The sequence below is a fragment of the Pseudophryne corroboree genome, chromosome 2, assembly GCF_028390025.1.
Source record: "Pseudophryne corroboree isolate aPseCor3 chromosome 2, aPseCor3.hap2, whole genome shotgun sequence".
Taxonomy (NCBI): domain Eukaryota; kingdom Metazoa; phylum Chordata; class Amphibia; order Anura; family Myobatrachidae; genus Pseudophryne; species Pseudophryne corroboree.
The window spans coordinates 567,874,040-567,898,854 of record NC_086445.1 but is presented as its reverse complement, the minus strand read 5'-3'; positions in this window follow the sequence as shown (position 1 = coordinate 567,898,854).

The following is a 24,815-nucleotide window of genomic DNA, read 5'->3' as shown; positions in this document are numbered from 1 at the left end:
AGTGTCACAGCTTTAGGATTATACCTTCAGAAAAACTCTAAGTCAGACAGAACCCGAGATATCTGGCTGGGAAGAGCAATTAACAGGCTTGGATGGGGACCACTGCTTTCAAGTCGGATATCTCCGGTTCCCCAGGGCCGATTTTCAAAAATCTAGTACCCCTGGAAAGAGGGGACCCTCAGCTATCAGCCTATGGCCCTTATACTCCTAGGGCCCTTGGGCAAGAGCCCATTGAGCCCATACGAAAAGACGGCCCTGAGTACAATAACATAAACATTTGGTAAATGAACCATTATCCTGAATTGATGTGCTCATAATTGGTAAATGAATCATAATGTAAATTATAATATAGTTGTAATAAAAAGCATTCCTGTCCACTCCCTATCTACCATAAAAAATAAATCCTACATAATTCAATCATCATTATGTAGTAAGTAATAATATATATACTGTATATAGTTTGTGTACAGTACCTGCCAGTGGCGGAACTAGTGAGTAGTAGTGGGCCCTGGTGCAAACATATGCTTTGAGGCCCCCCGGCACATCTCCCACTACCTCCACTAAAAAAAAGGCGGTTAGTATATTGCTGCAATGAGTACCCCTGACTGTGCTCAATCCTCAGCAGCATTTTTCCCACATGTCCTCTTGTGTGCCCCAAATGCCCCTAGTGTCTCACTAACATGTCCCTCTGGCCTCCACAGCAGTGTATTTCCTGTTACATACTACATCACTGCACTACAGTCCATTTTTACGCTGCACTACCTCACTACACTAAACCCTCCCCAATACACCGCACTACTGTACATCACATTACTACACTACATCTCCCCTGAACGCTGCACTACATCACTACATTCCCCTCCATATATGCTGTACTAAATTACTACAGTACACTACATCTAATTACTACGGTACAGCACATCAAATCTCTACATTAAACTACACTAAGGGGTCCACTCATCATCCTATAAATGGTTTTAACACCCTTTTTACACATACAGTATATGTAATTTTTAAGTGTCAGCCCCATTCGTCAATATTGTAATGCAGGAAATATCACTGATATCTCCTGGTTACAGTCCTGCCACAATAATGTCCACACTCCCAATGGGGATGTAGAAATTATGCTATTCATCAACTTCCAAAAATCATATATTTTTGGAAACTGACTGTGTAACACACTGCAGCTTGTGCGGGAAATGGATCTTTTCAGAGTCAATCAAAATAATCACAGATACATGCATATTCCAAGAAAAGAAGACAATAATGAGGACAATGAAGAAAACGATTAAGAATAATGTTTCAATGGCAATCACTACTTTTCAACTTATCCCTGATAAGAATGTCTCACTCTTCACAAGCAATTTTACATTGGAGCTCTTAGATCCGACATTGCAACAGTTTTCCAATGGGGCTGTTGTGTAACTGTTCTTGTTGCATAAGGAATGGATATCCTACTGTGCCACAGTATTACAATGGGGGTGGGAGTGGGTAATGGCACTTGTGATGCAAAATTTATCCTGAGTTTTATTTAGCAGAAATGTCACTGTTCTTTAGTATGGCAAAAAGACTGTAATTAGTGAAGGTATCTCAGGACCTCTAATAATGCAGCTTTCTCTGTAGTAATTATTCTTGGAACAAATAACTCAGTCTTTACTTCTTAAAGCAACTCAATGTCTCTCTCACATTTATCTCACAAATAATGTCTCTGTGTTCAAACAAAGGCTAGTTTGTACGATGTTCTATTAAGGGCCTGGCAGCACCCCTTCCCTCCATGCGGTCATGAGCAGCATGTGTGTAACAAATGGACAATTGGGTCTACAGATGGAGCCTCTGTTGTTATTGCTCCCGCTGTGACAATGCGCGCCCGCCTTGGCACACCTAGTCACTGTGAGCGTCTCCATCTGGATGGGCGCACGTGCCCAGATGGAGACGCTCCCCATTCTCTTGAAAGGAGAGCGCCCCCATCCGGGTGGGTGGGCGCGCCCATACAGAGACACTTACAATGGGTAGCATCTCCGTGCACTCCCAGCGTGACTAGGTGGACGGATCGGAGTGCACGCCTGCGCCTCAGCCAGTAAAGATAACACTGGCTCCATATGTAGCACTCACCAATTTGCAGTCCACAACTCAAAGAGTCTTTGTTTACTCACTCTGAACCTCTCTGTTTATTCTGGCTGGTCTGGCTGGACCTGTCTTAATGGTTTTCAGCTTCTCAAGATGACCCTGGCAGCGACCTCTCATGCCCGCTCTCCCAGTTCTCTGCACTCACGGAAGCACCCCACTGCTCTAGATCTGCAGTGCTGCTCTCCACCGCCCTGCATGTCCACCTGGTTTGCTCTGATTCAGCCTAAGCAGCTCCACTCCTCAAAACACATCCAGCTCCTACAATGGCTTTTATCCAACTCCTCCCTCTTCTTCCCACAAGGATCCGCTTGTCTCCCTCTGTCCAAGTGGCTCTCACCATCTCACCAGCACAGGACACGTGACCTCGCTCTGGTCTATCCTTTAACCCCTGCTGTACCAGCATGACACTCTCCAGGTTGCAAACACTGTTCTTGCACTTTTAAAGGGGCGCACACAATTTTCCACAGATAGGCTTACCAATACCTCCTACTTCAGATAAATTATCTTTTCTGTTTCTTTTGACTATGATAGTTCAATTACTGATGGAACCTGGAATCATGCCACAACTGCAGGGATCTCTCCTCCAGAGACAGTCATGAGATTGTGATGCCATATACAGATTAACCTAAAGCTTGGAGATCAGGGGAGCTGCTAAGGAGGACATACTATACAGTAGCACAGGTTGGGAGGTAGAGTAACCATCACAATCTTTAAGATAAACATGTTGACTGCCATTCAGTACATGGGAGGCATATTTAAATGTGCGTATCCCTGCTAATGCCCCGTCCATGGATGGGGCGTTAGCAGGGATAGGCACATTTAAATATTTAAATTAGTAACTCCCCACTCCCTCCATACTCCCAAGGTACCTCAGTGTTTTTTACTGAGCCGAACAGGAGCGACAGAGAAAATTAACAATAGAGAATTACATATAACATTATAACATAACGGACAACAATGAAGTTGACACATAACGTAATGGACAACTAAACAGTTGGCACAATAATAGCTATCACCTGAACATTTAAACAAGTCGGTGAGAATGTGTTACCATAAGATCCACTGAACTTGCCACAAGACAGGTAAAAACTGCTCTGGGTGGGCGTCCAGTGCCCCCTGTGGATTCAAAGAAAAGGATTTATCTGGTAAATACCAAAATCCTATTTTCTTTTTCATCCACTAGGGGTCACTGGAGTACTCTTGGGACGTACCAAAGTTTCCCCCTTGGGCGGGAGAGCTGTTTGGCACCTGTAACACTAGACGTCCAAAGCCGTCAGTACGGACATGTAATGGTTAGCATTACTGTCTCACAGCACTGAGGTCATGGGTTTGATTCCCACCATGGCCCTAACTGTGCGGAGTTTGTATATTCACCCCGTACTTGCGTGGGTTTCCTCTGGGTTCTACGGTTTCCTCCCACAATCCAAAAATATACTGGTAGGTTAATTGGCTCTCAACAAAATTAACCCTAGTGTGAATGTGTCTGCATGTACATGTGATAGGGAATCTAGATTGTAAGCTCCACTGGGGCAGGGACTGATGTGAATGGGCAAATATTTTCGGTAAAGTGCTGCAGAATATGTGTGCGCTATATAAATAACTGGTAATAAATAATAATAAATAAATAATAATATGGTTTTTCCCAGTTGCTTGCTTTTTTGCTTTATTTATAAACATGAATCATGCTCAAATTTGCATTTGCAGGGCCTGCAGTTGCTGAAAAGCTCAATATTCATTGTTAAAGTGGACTTGCAGGCAACTGTGAATTATCACCATACATACAAATGCTCAAATAAAGTTGCAGATACAAGATGCACAGAAGATCTCCAAAGGGATAACATGACACAGAAAAGATTGGTTCATTAACAATACACTTTTTCAAATAAAATCGTTTGCAAGTTTAACATACTCAGGGGCACCGACAGCCTTACGGGCCTCCGGTAATGGGAGGGGGCATGTTCAATGGGAGGTATTTCGAGACCCCCTTTCCAAGGTAATGTATGTATGAATACACACGCCACACAGGAAGGCTGCCAGTTCCAGTTGTGGTGGGTTGCAGCGGAGGAGGAAGCGGCAGCGGGGACGGCAGCAGGCGGGTGCGAGAGCTCCCCTCGCACATCATGCAAGGAAAGAGAGGACTGACTGGCTGCTCCTGCCTCCCTTCTATGCGCACCACACAGCAGGTGTGCCGTGTGCTGTGCTGGGGAGAGAGGCTGTTGCAGCAGCCAGTTCTCTCTCTCCCTGACCATAGAACCTCTGAAATGGAGGTAGGAGTGTAGCGTGACCCAGGCCCATCCAACAGGCCCAAGCCCAGGTAGAGAGTACCAACCCCCCCCCCCCACGCGCGCGCTCTCGCCGCTACTGAACATACTGTACTTATGAAGCAAGACAAAAAAGGCAGGTCTTCATTTAAATTAGAGCGGAACTAATTGGCAAGACCACTGCATAATATCTATAAAAAGCTATGTAGCAACAATGACAACAATAAAGTAAACTTCGTGTCTTGCCTGTAGATGTGTAACAACAAAATCAGGATGACACTTGCAGCATCACTGTAATACAGGTCTTCACTCAGCATGAGCCAGACACCAAGTGGAAGTAACAGGAGAAAAACAGGAAGTGAGTCACCTCGGCATGACATCATCTCCCATGATGCACAGCATGCATTTACATCCCCCCTTTCAAACTGGAAGGATGCAGAACATAGATGAAACAAATGCAACAATGAAACAATGTTAGGCGTGAACAAAAGAAAAGACATTGGGGGTCATTCCGAGTTGTTCGCTCGTTATTTTTTTCTTGCATCGGAGCGATTAGTCGCTAATGCGCATGCGCAATGTCCGCAGTGCGACTGCGCCAAGTAAATTTGCTAAGCAGTTAGGTATTTTACTCACGGCATTACGAGGTTTTTTCTTCGTTCTGGTGATTGTAATGTGATTGACAGGAAGTGGGTGTTTCTGGGCGGAAACAGGCCGTTTTATGGGTGTGTGCGAAAAAACGCTACCGTTTCTGGGAAAAATGCGGTAGTGGCTGGAGAAACGGAGGAGTGTCTGGGCGAACGCTGGGTGTGTTTGTGACGTCAAACTAGGAACGACAAGCACTGAACTGATCGCAGATGCCGAGTAAGTGTGGAGCTACTCAGAAACTGCACAGAGAAGTCTATTCGAAATGTAGCTAATCTTTTGTTCGCAATTTTGATAAGCTAAAATTCACTCCCAGTAGGCGGCGGCTTAGCGTGTGCAAAGCTGCTAAAAGCAGCTTGCAAGCGAACAACTCGGAATGACCCCCATTATACAACAAAGTCTTGGAACTTTGAATTGGGATTGGATCTGGTAATGGTACACTGGGAACCTATAGGCATGTCCGATGTGACACCAGAAAGCTCTATTACTTCAGGAGTGGTCTCTGAGAAAGGACTGTCCATGCAATGCGAATCATCACTGACATTGGTTGCAGCTGTGGTAGAAACTGATGAGTCAGGCTGTGTAGAGCTTTCTTCAGGTACACTTAACAGATGGAAAAAAACAAAGATACCACCTGCGCTCCTTGCTTGCAAACTGGCTGCTGGAACTTTAAGTGACTACACCAATCACAAAAACAATGCCAATAAAGAAAAAAGTTCCTGCGCACTAGAAAGGGTATACAGCACACCTTATTCAGTGTTGTCAACTCATAAACAAATCTTTCTAATCATATAAAAGATGCTTTCTTCCAAATTTATATAAATAAAGAAAAATCATGGTGCAGACTTATACAAGTTTGTTACAGAAACAATTTTTTACACTAAAATGCGTACCCAAAATGACCTTCCAGGAACGCACAGTAAATAACATGCAGGGGTATTTATGGAGCTCCCCCTATTGAGCTGTACCTTCACCAAGTCCTGGGCAGCCAAGAACACCTGATAAACTTATATAAGTCTGCACCATGATTCCCTATTATTTGTTTTGCATGTACCTCAATTGAGGAGCTTGACAAAGAATCACACACGGTGGAGACGACTTATTACAAGCATTTAGGAGGAGACCAGATAAGAGACTTATTTCATTTTTATTGGACTGATTGATTTTATTTGGACATTTTAAGCTTTACTATCACGAGACCTTTGTTTGGTGAAAATTATTTGGAAGAATACATTTCTCATACTTCTGTGATCAGAAGGATTGGTAACATATTTCTAAAAAAAAAACCTGAATAAGGTGTGTTATATATTCTCTCAAATACGTAGGAGAATATTTTTCTTTATTTATATAAATTTGGAAGAAAGCATCTTTTATATGATTAGAAAGATTGGTTTATGAGTTTACAACACTGAATAAGGTGTGCTGTATACCCTTTCTAGTGCTCAGGAACTTTTTTCTTTCTTGACACTTAACAGATGGTGGCGGTTGCGTTCATAGAGGGAATTATCAGACTGTACCACGTAGCTATTTGGACGACCTGCAGGATGCTGAACCACTGCCATTCTGTCAAATCCTTGCTTGGTTTGCATGCAGACAGGCTGGCCTGGAGACAGTGGTGGCAGGCGGTATGCTGATCTGTCATAAGAAGCTTTGACAGCCATTCTGCGCTTGCTGATGTTCTCCCGTACCTGTGGCTTTACTCTGGGCTGCTTTGCCATTGTGATGCCTGTGTGGGTGCGCCGTGCTAATAGGCACTGTGCAGGGGATGGTAATCCATCTAGGGAAGTGTTTCTCAAGTTTAACAGTGCCAAGTATATGTCTGATCTATCTCATCCACACTTCTCCATTAGGTGCTTTGCAGAGCGGACTGCACGCTCTGCCAATCCATTTGACTGTGGGTAGTGTGGACTACTAGTGATGTGCTGGAAGTCCCATGTATTCGCAAAGTCCTTGAACTCTCTACTCTTGAATTGCATGGCATTATCAGTGATCAGCTGCTGTGGGGTGCCATGTGCTGCAAAGTGTCTCTTCAGCTTTGTAATGACCATTTGACTTGTGGTGCTGGGCAAGTATTTAATCTCGAACCATCCTGAATAGGAGTCAACTAGTACCAGGTACTACTTCCCCCTCCATTCGAATAGATCAGGCGCAAGAATGGACCACGGAAGATCAGGAATGTCATGGAGAAGCATGGGCTCCCGTGGCAGGTGTGGACACAAGGCATTGCAAGGTGCACAAAACGAGACAGCACGGTCAATGTCACTGTACACAGAGGGCCAGAATGTGGTTTCATGGGCCCTATGCTTGGTAGCCTCCAGGCCGGGATGGCCCTGGTGCATCTGCTGGGTGTAGAACGTCCGAAGGGCAGCCGGAATCACGAAGCGATGACCCCGCAGGATGACACCATCAGACACGGCGAGCTCATCTCTCATACAGTAGAAGAAGCGAAGGCAGTGCAGCAGTTCCTTGGAAGAGGATGGCCAGCCATTGAGAATTACACCAGAGAGATGCTGGCAAACATCATCCGCAAGTGTAGCAGCACGCCGCTCTTCCAGCCGCTTGGTAGGGAGCACCTCCACAGCCATGACGTCATGGTCATCCTCAGCAGCGTTCATGTCAGTAGTCGAAAAGGAAGGCTCGAGACAGAGCATCAGCAACGTACATTTCTTTGCCTCGCTTATATATAACATCCAGGTTGTACCGCTGCAGCTTGAGCATCATGCCCTGAATACGGGAAAAAGCAGAGTGGATGGGCTACTTCATGATGAGAGGCTGAGGGTCAGTTTCTACCACGACAGGACGACCATAGATGAAGTCATGGAAACAGTTGCAGGCGAACACCAGTGCCAACAGTACTTTCTCAATTTGTGCATACCTGGTTTCAGTGTCAGTGAGAGCCCTGGAAGCAAAAGCCACCAGTCTGCAGTGTTGGAGGCACATGGCCCCTAGACCACTCTGTGAAGCGTTGGCAGAGAGGACTACCGGATCAGGCATGTTGAAATATTGCAGGACTGGTGGATTTGTCAGCATGGTCTTCAATCAATCAACAGCAGCGTGTGTGTGTCCAGCCAGCACCATTCTGAGTCCTGGTGGAGTAGCTGCCACAAGGGTGCAGTGGTTTCACTGAATTGTGGAACAAATTTAGACAGGCAGTTGGTCATCCCAGGAAGTGCTGCAGTGCCTGATGGTCAGCAGGAAGTGGCATTTGCTGGATGGCAGTGATTTTATTCAGGTCCGGTTTGATGCCTTGACTAGTGAGCACATGGACCACGTACGCCACTTCTGTAACTCTAAACTTGCATTTGTCTGGGTTGAGCTCGAGGTTCAAAGCACGGGCCCGTTCAAGTACCTGGTGCAGTCGCTGGTCATGTTCTTCCTTGGTGCGGCCCCACACCAGGATGTCATCGATGATGATTTCACAGGGATAGCCTGCAAACAGTTGCTCCATGCAACGCTGGAAGACCTCACAGCTCGTAGTGATTCCAAAGGGCATGCGAAGGAAGACATACCACCCAATCGGGGTCATGAAAGTGGTGAGCAGGGACAAAGCTCTGTCCAAAGGGATTTGCCAGAATCCGCACTTTGCATCCAGTGTACTGAAAACTGTGGCACCTGGCATGTCAGCAATAACTTGCTTGATGGTGCGGAGAGGGTGATATGGATGCAGCAGTGATTACTTCAAGCGTACTGGATCAATACAAAGACGTACAGACCCATCCTTTTTTGATGCGGCCACCATGGCATACACCCTCTGTGTTGCTTCCCCTATGGGGGCAAGCACACCCAATTGAGTCATTCTGTGGATCTATTTAATGAGTTTGTCTTTCATTGCGATAGGAACCCTCCAGGGGGCGCAGACAGTAGGTACAATGGAGTCATCCAGCCTCATATGGCACACAATAGGAAGCTTGCCAAGTGTACGGCAATCAAATAAATCCTGAAAGTCTTTTATCTCTGGGACGGTCATCTGTATTACGTGTACCTCAGGCCCCAATTTGAGAAGGCCTAGCTTAATACTGTCAGGGAGGCCTAGCAGTGGTTTAACCTTTTGATCCACAATGTGGAATAGCAAATCAGCACGGGTAAACTTTAGCTTTGTGGTACCCAGTGTGGTCACCATAAGCTATCAAGTTGATCTTGTCTTGTGGGTTTATCTGTGCAGTTGGATATATTTCACGTAGTTGTTTGTAGGATATGACATAGCACTTCGCTCCTGAGTCTATTTTGACTATGGCCACCTTGTTCGTATGCTTTGTTCTCAGTTTGATAAATATTTCGCCCTTTTCATCCACCTGGTTAATTCGCCGGGGTGAGCGGCTATAGCGTGACTCAACATGTCGCTTTATGTAAGTTTGATCTTTGGAGCGGCAGCACCTTGCAAAATGATTCCATTTGCTACATGCATTACATCATTTATCATATGCGGGACAGCTTTGTTTGTCAGGAGGGTGCTGTGGAGGATCAGCACGGAATGGCCACCATGACACACACCTCTGTGTCCTTTCTTAGTTCCCTTGTGCCCTTTTCAGACTGCTCATTTAACATACAGATATTTATGGCAGTGTCTAATGTGAGGCCCTTCTCCCGCAGCAGCTGTGCACGTACCTTGTCACTGCGTATGCCAACATTTTTAGAAGTGCATCCCAATATTTTTCATGACAAAACAATCAGCTGTTGGTCTGTGCATGGAGCCTTATTTCTCTCACGTCCTAGAGGATACTGAGGTCCACATTAGTACCATGGGATATAGACAGGTACACTAGAAGCCATAGGCACTTTAAGAAATTGATATGGTGGGTTGGCTCCTCCCTCTATGCCCCTCCTACCAGACTCAGTTTAGAAAATGTGCCCAGAGGAGCCAGTCATGCTTGGGAAGCTCCTGAACAGTTTTCTGCATTTATTTTCTATTTGTTGCTTTCAGGCTGGTCTGGTTGGCACCAGACTGCCTGCTTCGTGGGAATTAGGGGGGGAAGGGGGGAAGGCGGCCCAACCTCCCGAGGGTTAATGGTCCCATTCCCTGCTGACAGGACACTGAGCTCCTGAGGGTCCTATTCACAAGCCCCACCACGGCGAGTGTACAGACCCACAGCACGTCGCCACCCCTAACAGAGCCAGAAGACTGAAGAGTGGTGAGTAAGTAGCCGGCGTCCCGGTTAGCAGGTCGCTGGCGGTAATGGCAGCAATAGGGTAGGAGCGCAGCGCTGCATGCATGCTGCTCTCCAGGCTTCAGACACACTGTGAAACCCCTTTGAGGAGTGACCTGAAGCCACTTCTATTACCCACACTGGCACTACACTACAGGGGTATTAAAAACCGGGAAGACCGCGCGCCATTAAGGGGCCGGGGCTTCACTATGAGCGGATCCAGCAGCTCACCAGTGCCATTTTCCCTATGCAGATTGACTCAGGCAGACTGGCAGGAAAGCGCAGCTTTTCCACAAGTACTTCAGAGCACCTCAGCGGTACCAGGGGGTCATAGCAATGGGGGGGGGCAATATATTGGTGTACTAAACCCTACTAAGGGTACTTAGTTTGCGACCCAGCTAAACTTGCACTTTAGCTATAGAGGTGCTGTGTGACTGGCTCCATTTTACTCTGTGTTGCCATAGAAGGGCTCTGTGTGGGTTAACTGTGTTTTAACCTGTTCCTGTGTGCATGTGTGTGTTCTCTCACATTTAATATGTCGAAGGAGTGTGTATCATGAACAGCACAGCAGAGTGTTTTTCTCAATCTGGGGGCTCACTACCGTGTACTCAGGATAGTACACATTCTCAGGCTATTGGATATGAACCAGTATGGTTAGATTCATTAAAAGGGAAGATTTCAAATATTTCGAATAAATTATCCCAAAATGAGAAGGAGACACAATACTTAAGGCAATCTGTTGATGACCTGAAGAATAGAGATTCAGTGGTCATTCCAGTGTCTTAGACAATTGCCTTTTGTCCACAGAAGCATATTCTGGCCCAAATCATGTAGGCTAATACTGATGATGATGATATATCAGACCCAGAGGAGGGTGAGGTGGACTTGGGAGGGGGGATGCAGCTTTGTTACAGGGAATACAGGCCCTGATAGAAGCTATTAGAGATGTCCTACACATTCCTGATAAGGTGTCAGAGGACGAGGAGGAATCTTATTTTAATGTGAAAAAAAAAATCCTCAGCTACTTTCCCTGCATCTAAGGAATTAAATTCCCTATTTGAAGCAACTTGGGTAAATCCTAACAAGAAGTTTCAGATCCCAAAATGGTTACTCTCATCCTTCCCGTTCCCTCAGGATGATAGGAAAAAATGGGAAAATCCACCGATAGTTGACGCATCGGTTTCTAGGCTGTCTTGTACGATAGTTTTACCTGTTCCTGGGGCAGCTTGCTTGAAGGATGTGGCAGACCGCAAGATTGAGACCACTCTCAAATCTTTGTACACAGCTGCGGGGGTGGCCCAGAGACCCACTATAGCTTGTGCATGGATCTCTAGGGCCATTGCAAAATGCTCAGGTAATCTAGTTGACGGGTTAGATTCTTTGTCCGGGGGGAGATAATTTTACTCCTACAGCATATACAGGATTCTGCTAACTTTATGGTGGAGGCCATAAAGGAAATTGGTTTATTCAATGCACGCACTACGCCAATGCACGCACTACGCCAGTGGACTGCGGATCCGGATTCCAGGAAAGGCGTGGAAAGTCTACCTTTCACAGGTGAAGCCCTTTTTGGAGATGAACTGGATTCATGGATATCTAAGGCTACGGCGGGTAAGTCTATATACCTTCCTTCTGCAGCTCCCCCGGCTAGAAAATCCTACACTGCTCCATCTCTGCAGTCCTTTCGGACAGCGAAGTTTAAAAACAAAACCAAAGGTTCTTCTACGGCCTTCAAAGGCAGTAGAGGTAAACCCAAAAAACCAGCAACTGCAGGTTCACAGGAACAGAACCCCGGTTCTGCTTCCTCTAAGCCTTCAGCATGGCGGTGGACCGCACTGCCTGGAAGACAGGCAGGTGGGAGCCTGTTTGTGATTCTTCAGTCAGATATGGGCAACGTCATGCCAGTATCCCTGAGTCAAAGATCTTATAGCCCAGGGCTACAGACTGGAGTTTCAGGAACTCCCACCTCACAGATTCTTCAAATCAGGCTTACCAGCTTCTCAAGAAGCAAGTATGACTTTACAGGAAGCAATTCAAAAACAGGAACAAACTGAGGTCATTGTTCCAGTTCCACTTCAGCTGCAAAACAAGGGTTATTATTTCAACCTGTTTGTAGTTCCGAAATAGGACGGTTCAGTAAGACCCATTTTAAATCTCAAGTCGTTGAACCAGTACTTACGAGTGTTCAAGTTCAAGATGGAGTCTCTGAGAGGGATGATCTCAGGTCTGGAGGAGGGGGGATTCTTGTTGTCTCTGGATATCAAGGATGTGTACCTTCCAGCTGGATCTGTTGGACAAATGGTCCGGATCGCATCTTCACATGCACCAGAGGATCCGTCTGTCGCCAAATGCAAGGACTTCTCTTCTGTGGTGGCTTCAAACTTCTCACCTGACTGAAAGACGGATGTTCAGGATTCAAAATTGGATTTTGCTAACCACAGACACAATCTTCAGAGGTTGGGGAGCAGTCACCCAGGGGGAACAGTTCCAAGGAAAATGGTCAAGTCAGGAAGCCATTCTTCCGATCAGCATTCTGGAACTAAGAGCTATATACAAAGCCCTTTTAAAGGCATCGCATCTTCTTCAAGATCGAGCCATTCAGGTTCAGTGGGACTATGTGATGGCGGTAACATACATAAACCGACAAGGCAGAACGAAGAGCAGAGCAGCAATGTCAGAGGTAACAAGGATTCTCCTCTGGGTAGAAAGAGATGCTGTGACATTGTCCGCGATCTTCATTCCGGGAGTAGACAACTGGGAAGCAGAATTCCTCATTAGGTACGGCCTACACCCAGGAGAGTGGGGCCTTCACCCAGAAGTGTTCGGGTGCTTGACACATTAGTGGGGAATTCCACAAATCGAGATGATGGCCTCTCATCTCAACAAGAAGCTCAAGCGGTATTGTTCCAGGTCGGGTGACCCACAAGCGGTGGATGCTCTGGTGACTCCATGGGTCTACCAGATGGTATATGTGATTCCACCACTCCCATTGATCCCAAAGATTCTCAAAAGAATAAAAAGGGAATAGGTTCAAGCAGTTCTCATTGCTCCGGACTGGCCAAGAAGGGCCTGGTATGCGGATCTACTGGAGATGCTCCTAGAGGATCCGTGGCCTCTACCTCTTCGTGAGGACCTTCTTCAACAAGGGCCGTTCATCTATCTAAACGTCCCGTGGCTATGTTTGATGGCATGGAGGTTGAGCATCAAATTCTAGCCCGGAAAGGGATCCCGGATTAGGTTATTCCAACCCTGATCCAAGCCAGAAAGGGAGTAACGTCTAAACATTACCACCGTATTTTGAAAAAATACATCTCTTGGTGTGAGAACAGGAAATTTCCTGTGGTGGAATTTCAATTGGGACGTTTTCTCCATTTTCTGCAGTCAGGTTTGGATGTGGGCCTACGTTTGGGCTCCATAAAAGTCCAGATTTCGGCCTTATCCATTTTCTTCAAGAAACACTTGGCTTCTCTCCCTGAGGTTCAGACATTTTTGAAGGGGGTTCTGCACATCCAACTGCCCTTTGTGCCTCCTACGGCACCTTGGGATCTCAACGTGGTGTTGCAGTTCCTGCAATCGGATTAGTTTGAGCCTTTACAGGAAGTTGATGTCAAATTCCTTACATCACGCTGTTGGCCTTGGCTTCGGCGAGACGTGTGTCGGAGCTGGGGGCGTTGTCTCACAAAAGCCCCTATTTGATTTTTCATGAAGATAGGGCTGAACTCAGAACTCGTCAGCAATTTCTTCCAAAGGTGGTGTCTGCATTTTATATCAATCAACCTATTGTGGTTCCGATGGTTACCAACACCTCTGCTACTTCAAAGTCCTTGGATGTTGTGAGGGCTTTGAAGAACTATGTGAAGCAGTCAGCTCGCCACAGAAAATCTGACATGCTGTTTTTTCTCTATGACCCCAATAAAATTGGGTGTCCTGCTTCAAAGCAGACAATTGCACGCTAGATCAGGCTTACTATCCAGCATGCTTATTCCACGACAGGTTTGCCGTGTCCAAAATCTGTACAGGCTCACTCTACTAGGTTGGTGGGTTCTTCCTGGGTGGCTTCCCGGGGTGTCTCGGCTTTACAGCTCTGTTGAGCAGCTACTTGGTCAGGTTCGAACATGTTTGCTAAGTTCTACAAGTTCGATACTTTGGCCTCTGAGGACCTTCAGTTTTGTCAATCAGTTCTGCAGGAATCTCAGCACTCTCCCACCTGGTTTGGGAGCTTTGGTACATCCCCATGGTACTAATGTGTACCCCGGTATCCTCTAGGACGTAAAAGAAAATATGATTTTAATTACCTATCGGTAAATCCTTTTCTCGTAGTCTGTAGAGGATACTAGGCGCCCGTCCAGTGCTTCGTTTCTTCCTGCACTGTTACTTGGTTAAGTATTGTTGGTTCAGCGGTTACTGTTCCTGGTTTAAAGTTTGGTTAGCTTGGCTTTCCTCTAGTTTGTTTGCTGGTTTGGAATCTCACCACTATCCTTTTATATCCTTCTTTCAAAGTATGTTCGTCTCCTCGGGCACAGTTTCCTAGACTGAGTCTGGTAGGAGGGGCATAGAGGGAGGTGCCAGCCCACACTATCAATTTCTTAAAGTGCCCATGGCTCCTAGTGAACCCATCTATACCCCATGGTACTAATGTGGACCCCAGTATCCTCTATGGACTACAAGAAAAGGGTGTACCGGTTGGTAATTAAAATCCTATTTTCTGTTCAATTCCATCAATACTTGCCAACATTAATGCTTTCCTCTATGGGAGATGCCAGGAGAGGAAAAGCTGATGGACAGCGATAGGAGCTTGGCCAGGATAATTGTATCATTAGACCACACCCCTTTGTGTGGAAAACACAGTGATTGGAGCAAATTTGCATAGATTTGGGGCTAAAATGACGCGATTAGCATAGAAAAGTATCATTAGGCCCCGCCCCCTCCACCAGAACTGCAGATCGACTCTATTTATCCCCCCATTCTGCGGGGAGGGTTGCCCACTCTTCCAGGTCTGTGGGCGACTACCCGAAAAAACAGGTATCTCCTGCAGGATCCTGGACATTAGTCAAGTATGATTCCATCCCACAAGTCATTACCTGCTGGGTGCTGCCCTGTTGTACTAGAGTGACAAGTGAACTATTATAGTTTACTTACAGTACTGCTGGAGCCTGGGCCCATTCAAGATTTGTGCAACTGGAAAAACACTGCAATGAAATGGCTGCCAGACAGGGCAGGGTGATAGCCAGGATTTTTGCGACAGAGATCACCTCACCACCCAGACCCAGTCACTAGTAAGAAGTTTCAAGTGGTGTACCAAAGTTGGATAAGTCAAATATTAATAGTTACTACAGAAAAAGAGAACAGCACTGCATAGGGTGATATTTTTTAATTACTTTTTGACTCCTTGTTGTTTATGTATGACTCAATTTTGCTTATGTATGACTTTAATGCTTATGCTGAGATATTATATTTTATATATATACTCCCAGCGGGGGAGACTTGTAGTTCTAAAACAAAAGACAATATTCTTTTTTTTTTAAACTGGAAAAGGCTATCAGCCCCCCATCTTCCACCCAGGGATGGGGGATACAGCCTCGGGCTTCACCCCTGGCCCTTGCGTGACTGGAGGGGGGACCCCTTTATTTAACGGGTCCCCACTCCCCCAGGGAACCCTGGCCAGGAATGACTAGTTGGGGGGGTAATGCCCCGACTGCAGGGACCAGTATAAAAGTATCCCCTGGCTGTGGCATTATCTCTCTGGCTAGTGGAGCCCGGTGCTGGTTTTAAAAATACGGGGGACCCCTACATCTTTTGCCCCCATATTTTTGGAACCAGGGCCGGCCCAAGAGCCCGGTGCTGGTTGACTAAATACTGGGGGACCGCAGTGAATTTTTCCCCAGTATTTAAACTACCAGGACCTGCTCAAAGAGCCCGATGATGGTTATTTTTTTTCCATTTTTAACTGTTTCTGACCCTTTTACACAGAGAAGCATGCACAGATCTCAGTATTCCATGCATGACTATCCAAACACGCCAGCAAAAAGCAGTTCTATTTGAAAACTCGATATCACTGTGTTTAGTATCTCTGTACAGTATTTTGTATTTAAGTACTAAATAGCACGAACAACTTGTAACGTACAGCAACTAGTGTTATCTTTCTAAGTATAATGAAGAGAGATAAAAGCTCCTCCCTAAGTTCCTGGATGCCAAATCACCATGCTTAGAATCTCTGTACAATATTTTTCATTTGAATACTGAATAGCAGGAACAGCTTGTAATGTACAGCGACAAGTGTTATCTTTCTAAGTATAATGGAGAGAGATAAAAGCTCCTCCATAAGTTACTGGTTGTCAAATCACCATGCTTAGAAACTCTGTACAGTATTTTGCATTTGAGTACTGAATAGCACGAACAGCTTATAACGTACAGCGGCAAGTGTTATCTTTCTAAGTATAATGGGGAGAGATAAAAGCTCCTCCCTAAGTTCCTGGATGACAAACCACAGTGCTTAGCATTTCTGTACAGTATTTTCTATCTAGCCAGAAACCCCACATCCCGTGCAAGCTTGGCGGACAACGGGAGGGGACCTGACACACGGTTGCTTGCCGTTTTCCTTTGCGGTGTCACATAAACTATTGGTTAGTCTTCTCCGAAACCAAGAGTCTCCTCTTTTGTACGGTACTAGGCCCGAATCTCTTGGACATCCAGAACCAGAGATATCAGGACACAAAGTGGAACCATTTTCCCATAGACTATAATGGGCCCCTTAATTCAGACCCACCATGGGCTCCAACACTTGTCATGAGCCTTGTGGGGGTCATAGAAACTTGGGGTTAGTATTGTACAGTAGCTAATCATTTCCCCTTCCATACCAATCCAATTCTGAGCCGATTGGACCCTCAGAACCGGAGATATTAAGCTTTAAGCCTATTTTAATTGAATTGAATGTAATAGCTCACATAAACCGAACATCAATGGACCATTGTTTTAACACATTCATTTGTGTCTATACACACAATTTTTATTTATTGATTTATTGGTTTCTTTTTTTGGGGTCTCGACAGACAATTAATATTTTCGACAGCGTCTCTGAACTTCGCTGGTTAATCCCCCCCTCCCCCCTCACCCTTCCCCCTCCCCTTTATTCCGTTAAGGGACTTGGATGTTCATATAGCAGAACACGGTATTAAGCCACCACCTCCCCCTACCCCCATCCCACTTCCTTCTTCCCCCCTGGGAGCCTGCACAGTTCATACAGTAGACAGGGAGGGATGTGAGGTTACAATAAATGTATAACACAATACTGTACTGTTTATGAAAATCAGATAGAGAACTGCAGTCACTTTGATAGATGTGCAAATGGTACAGTAGCAGTGATCCCTTCTCATAAAGTACAACACAGATTCTCTAATGCCGGCGATCTACAGTACTGTGTTGCTCGAACAGTTAGTTGTGTCAGAATACACTAATTTATATTTATTGGTATGTCTATGGGTGCTCATTACTGCTGTGTATTTTAGATAGCGGAATGAGTCGCCCCTGCAGATTTAACCTGATTTATGTGAAACCTGTGTGCACCCTTCCATTGAATGTATTACAATGGAATACAAAGAAAAAAAAATGAATCTCAGGGGGAAAAAAATAGATTGGCACTTTGGGAATCGAACCCAGGACTCTCAGCATGGGAGGCAGGAGCCTTCAACGCTATCCCACATCGTTGCATGGAAGATCCACAAGTTCATGTGTAAAAGTAATACAAGCAGCGATTCCTTCCCATTGGTGTTTGTTTATGCCATTAGGGGACTCGGACACTCATATTTCAAAACACAGTATTTTCCACCGCCTCCCCCTACCCCCATCCCCCTTACCCCCTGCCAGCCTACACAGTTCATATAGTAGACAGGGAGGGAGGTCAGGTTACCATAAATGTGCAACACAGTACTACAGTATACTGTATATGAAAATCACATAGAGAACTGCAGGCGCGTTGATACTGTAGGTGTGTAAATGGTAGAGTAGCAGAGATCCCTTCTCATAAAGTTCATGTGTAAAAGTAATGCAAGCAGCGATTCCTTCCCATTGGTGTTCGTTTATGCCATTTGAGGACTCGGACGCTCATTTAGTGCACTGTACATACTTTAAAGTCAATGAGCTACATTATTCCTTTCACACATTAGTTGTGTCTGCATACACAAGTGTTTTAACTAGTGATGAGCGGGTTCGGTTCCTGGGAATCCGAACCCCCCCGAACTTCACCCATTTTACACAGGTCCGAGGCAGACTCGGATCCTCCCGCCTTGCTCGGTTAACCCGAGCGCGCCCGAACGTCATCATCCCGCTGTCGGATTCTCGCGAGATTCGTATCCTATATAAGGAGCCGCGCGTCGCTGCCATTTTCACTCGTGCATTGGAGATGATAGGGAGAGGACGTGCAGCGTCCTCTCAGTTGTGTTCAGTGTGCTGCAAATATCTGTGCTCAGTGTGCTGCAAGTATCTGTGCTCAGTGTGCTTGCAAATATCTGTGCTGAGTGTGCTGAAAATATCTACGTTATCTGCCTGAAAAACGCTCCATATCTGTGCTGCATTGTAGTATAGGAGGATAGGAGAGTGCAGAATTTTGCTGACCAGTGACCACCAGTATAGCAGTATGGTACAGTAGTCCACTGCTCTACCTACCTCTGTGTCGTCAAGTATATGATCCATCCATCCCTGTGGTGCATTTTAGTTGTTGTGCGGTGTATATATAGTAGGAGGACAGTGCATAAATTTGCTGACCACCAGTATATAATATATAGCAGTACAGTACAGTAGTCCACTGCTCTACCTACCTCTGTGTCGTCAAGTATACTATCCATCCATACCTGTGGTGCATTTTAGTTGTTGTGCGCAGTAGTAGGACAGTGCATAATTTTGCTGACCACCAGTATATAATATATAGCAGTACGGTACAGTAGGCCACTGCTCTACCTACCTCTCTGTCGTCAAGTATACTATCCATCCATCCCTGTGGTGCATTTAAGTGGTGTGGTGTATATATAGTAGGAGGACAGTGCATAATTTTGCTGACCACCAGTATATAATATATAGCAGTACGGTACAGTAGGCCACTGCTCTACCTACCTCTGTGTCGTCAGGTATACTATCCATCCATCCCTGTGGTGCATTTAAGTGGTGCGGTGTATATATAGTAGGAGGGCAGTGCATAATTTTGCTGACCGCCAGTATATAATATATAGCAGTACAGTACAGTAGGCCACTGCTCTACCTACCTCTGTGTCGTCAAGTATACTATCCATCCATCCCTGTGGTGCATTTAAGTGGTGCGGTGTAAATATAGTAGGAGGACAGTGCATAATTTTGCTGACCGCCAGTATATAATATATAGCAGTACGGTACAGTAGGCCACTGCTCTACCTACCTCTGTGTCGTCAAGTATACTATCCTTCCATCCCTGTGGTGCATTTAAGTGGTGCAGTGTAAATATAGTAGGAGGACGGTGCATAATTTTGCTGACCATCAGTATATTATATATAGCAGTACGGTACAGTAGTCCACAGCTCTACCTACCTCTGTGTCGTCAAGTATACTATCCATTCATACCTGAGGTGCATTTTAGTTGTTGTGCGGTGTATATATAGTAGGAGGACAGTGCATAATTTTGCTGACCACCAGTATATAATATATAGCAGCACGGTACAGTAGGCCACTACTCTACCTACCTCTGTGTCGTCAAGTATACTATCCATCCATCCCTGTGGTGCATTTAAGTGGTGCAGTGTATAGGAGGACAGTTCATAATTTTGCTGACCACCAGTATATAATATATAGCAGTACGGTACAGTAGGCCACTGCTCTACCTACCTCTGTGTCGTCAAGTATACTATCCATCCATACCTGTGGTGCATTTTAGTTGTTGTGCGGTGTATATATAGTAGGAGGACAGTGCATAATTTTGCTGACCACCAGTATATAATATATAGCAGTACGGTACAGTAGGCCACTGCTCTACCTACCTCTGAGTCGTAAAGTATACTATCCATCCCTGTGGTGCATTTAAGTGGTGCAGTGTATATATAGTAGGAGGACAGTGCATAATTTTGCTGACCACCAGTATATAATATATAGCAGTACGGTACAGTAAGCCACTGCTCTACCTACCTCTGTGTCGTCAAGTATACTATCCATCCATAACTGTGGTGCATTTTAGTTGTCGTGCGTAGTATATATAGTAGTAGGCCATTGCTATTGATATATTACTGGCATATAATTCCACACATTAATAAATGGAGAACAAAAATGTGGAGGGTAAAATAGGGAAAGATCAAGATCCACTTCCACCTCGTGCTGAAGCTGCTGCCACTAGTCATGGCCGAGACGATGAAATGCCATCAACGTCGTCTGCCAAGGCCGATGCCCAATGTCATAGTAGAGAGCATGTAAAATACAAAAAACTAAATTTCAGTAAAATGACCCACAAATCAAAAATAAAAGCGTCTGATGAGAAGCGTAAACTTGCCAATATGCCATTTACGACATGGAGTGGCAAGGAACGGCTGAGGCCCTGTCCTATGTTCATTGCTACTGGTTCAGCTTCACATGAGGATGGAAGCACTCATCCTCCTGCTAGAAAACTTAAAAGAGTTAAGATGGCAAAAGCACAGCAAAGAACTGTGCGTTCTTCTAAATCACAAATCCCCAAGGAGAGTCCAATTGTGTCGGTTGCGATGCCTGACCTTCCAACACTGGACAGGAAGAGGTGGCGCCTTCCACCATTTGCACGCCCCCTGCAAGTGCTGGAAGGAGCACCCGCAGTCCAGTTCCTGATAGTCAAATTGAAGATGTCACTGTTGAAGTACACCAGGATGAGGATATGGGTGTTGCTGGCGCTGGGGAGGAAATTGACAAGGAGGATTCTGATGGTGAGGTGGTTTGTTTAAGTCAGGCACCCGGGGAGACACCTGTTGTCCGTGGGACGAATATGGCCATTGACATTCCTGGTCAAATTACAAAAAAATCACCTCTTCGGTGTGGAATTATTTAAACAGAAATGCGGACAACTGGTGTCAAGCCGTGTGTTGCCTTTGTCAAGCTGTAATAAATAAGGGTAAGGACGTTAACCACCTAGGAACATCCTCCCTTATACGTCACCTGGAGCGCATTCATCAGAAGTCATTGACAAGTTCAAAAACTTTGGGTGACAGCGGAAGCAGTCCACTGCCAACTAAATCCCTTCCTCTTGTAACCAAGCTCCTGCAAACCACACCACCAACTCCCTCAGTGTCAATTTCCTCCTTACACAGGAAACCAATAGTCCTGCAGGCCATGTCACTGGCAAGTCTGACGAGTCCTCTCCTGCCTGGGATTCCTCCGATGCATCCTTGAGTGTAACGCCTACTGCTGCTGGCGCTGCTGTTGTTGCTGCTGGGAGTCATCCCAGAGGGGAAGTCGGAAGACCACTTGTACTACTTCCAGTAAGCAATTGACTGTCCAACAGTCCTTTGCGAGGAAGATGAAATATCACAGCAGTCATCCTGCTGCAAAGCGGAAAACTCAGGCCATGGCAGCCTGGGTGGTGAAAAACGTGTTTCCGGTATCCACCGTTAATTCACAGGGAACTAGAGAATTGCTTGAGGTACTGTGTCCCCGGTACCAAATACCATCTAGGTTCCACTTCTCTAGGCAGGCAATACCGAAAATGTACACAGACGTCAGAAAGAGTCACCAGTGTCATAAAAAATGCAGTTGTACCCAATGTCCACTTAACCACGGACATGTGGACAAGTGGAGCAGGGCAGACTCAGGACTATATGACTGTGACAGCCCACTGGGTAGATGTATTGCCTCCCGCAGCAAGAACAGCAGCGGCGGCACCAGTAGCAGCATCTCGCAAACGCCAACTCGTTCCTAGGCAGGCTACGCTTTGTATCACCGCTTTCCATAAGAGGCACACACCTGACAACCTCTTACGGAAACTGAGGAACATCATCGCAGAATGGCTTACCCCAATTGGACTCTCCTGGGGATTTGTGACATCGGACAACGCCACCAATATTGTGCGTGCATTACATCTGGGCAAATTCCAGCACGTCCCATGTTTTGCACATACATTGAATTTGGTGGTGCAGAATTATTTGAAAAATGACAGGGGCGTGCAAGAGATGCTGTCTGTGGCCCGAAGAATTGCGGGCCACTTTCGGCATTCAGCCACCGCGTGCCGAAGACTGGAGCACCAGCAAACACTCCTGAACCTGCCCTGCCATCATCTGAAGCAAGAGGTGGTAACGAGGTGGAATTCAACCCTCTATATGCTTCAGAGGATGGAGGAGCAGCAAAAGGCCATTCAAGCCTATACAGCTACCTACGATATAGGCAAAGGAGGGGGAATGCACCTGACTCAAGCGCAGTGGAGAATGATTTCAACGTTGTGCAAGGTTCTGCAACCCTATGAACTTGCCACACGTGAAGTCAGTTCAGACACTGCCAGCCTGAGTCAGGTCATTCCCCTCATCAGGCTTTTGCAGAAGCAGCTGGAGAGATTGAAGGAGGAGCTAATACAGAGCGATTCCGCTAGGCATGTGGGACTTGTGGATGGAGCCCTTAATTCGCATAACCAGGATTCACGGGTGGTCAATCTGTTGAAATCAGAGCACTACATTTTGGCCACCGTGCTCGATCCTAGATTTAAAACCTACGTTGTATCTCTCTTTCCGGCAGACACAAGTCTGCAGAGGTTCAAAGACCTGCTGGTGAGATAATTGTCAAGTCAAGCAGAACGTGACCCGTCAACAGATCCTCCTTCACATTCTTCCGCAATTGGGGCTGCGAGGAAAAGGCTAAGAATTCCGAGCTCACCCGCTGGTGGTGATGCAGGGCAGTCTGGAGCGAGTGCTGACATCTGGTCCGGACTGAAGGACTTGCCAACGATTACTGACATGTCGTCTACTGTCACTGCATATGATTCTGTCACCATTGAAAGAATGGTGGAGGATTATATGAGTGACCGCATCCAAGTAGGCACGTCAGACTGTCCATACGTATACTGGCAGGAAATAGAGGCAATTTGGAGGCCCTTGCACAAACTGCACTACAAAGCTAAGAACACAAACTTGAACCAGGCGCTGATATATTTAACACCAACGAATCTTAGTAATCACTTACCCAAAATGCAAACATAGATTACATTTTTATTTTTATAAGCTGCAGGAGAGTCATTGACTTGGGGTCAACAAGCCAAAAAATATACACTGGGATTCCCAAGTGCAAATATCCAAAGAACTTTAACAAATACCCTCTTGCGCTGTGATATAGATATGATATGGCTGAGAAATGCAATAAATCCAACTTTATATTTTTATATTTATAAAATGTATTTATATAGAAGAAAGAATTACTTCTCAAATGAAAAACAAGACCGGTCTTAATATAAAAAATATTATGCAATGCTAAAAATGTATAACATAAGGAGGTGGATCTAAGCGATTTCTGTGCACAGAAATATATAATAGTATATGTAGATATAGCTCAGTCCATAAGTTCAAATCAATTGATAAAATCAATAGCAGCTGCTGATAGAACCCGTGTAGCAAAATAAGTATCCATATAAAGTCACGTTGTATCACAATTCCTTATTATATTGTCATCTAGTAATGAATGCTGAGGTGAGTGTAGACTGCTCCACACTGAAGCCTTACGTGTGGCTTCCGCCAACGGTGTCAGCACGGGGGAGTTCCAATAGAAGACGAGGTGGTCTCTGGCTGCGGGAAGCGGCACCTGAGCTGGCGCCTGCTGTAAACGATGTTGCCCGACTTCTAGGCTCTGTGAGTCCATACCTCTCCGTGCCGCATGCAGGCACTAATGCGCGGTCTCTCTCCTCCCAGTTTTGGTCAAGCTGATGGTGATGGCAAATAGCTGCAGCAGAATACGGGTTCAATATCAATGCAGGGGTCCAATACTTCTGTTTCTGACGTGTTTGGCTCCTCTTACAGGGGTTTTATCAAAGTGAAAGGGGTGAGGAATCGGGCGATGAGGAGGAGGTGGACATCTTGCCTCTGTAGAGCCAGTTTGTGCAAGGAGAGATTAATTGCTTCTTTTTTGGTGGGGGCCCAAGCCAACCAGTAATTTCAGTCACAGTCATGTGGCAGACCCTGTCGCTAAAATTATGGGTTTGTTAAAGTGTGCATGTCCTGTTTATACAACATAAGGGTGGGTGGGAGGGCCCAAGGACAATTCCATCTTGCACCTCTTTTTTCTTTCATTTTTCTTTGCATCATGTGCTGTTTGGGGACAATTTTTTGAAGTGCCATCCTGTCTGACACTGCAGTGCCACTCCTAGATGGGCCAGGTGTTTGTGTCGGCCACTTGGGTCGCTTAGCTTAGTCACATAGCTACCTCATTGCGCCTCTTTTTTTCTTTGCATCATGTGCTGTTTGGGGACTATTTTTTGAAGTGCCATCCTGTCTGACACTGCAGTGCCACTCCTAGATGGGCCAGGTGTTTGTGTCGGCCACTTGGGTCGCTTAGCTTAGTCACACAGCTACCTCATTGCGCCTCTTTTTTTCTTTGCATCATGTGCTGTTTGGGGACTATTTTTTTAATCTGCCATCCTGTCTGACACTGCAGTGCCACTCCTAGATGGGCCAGGTGTTTGTGTCAGCCA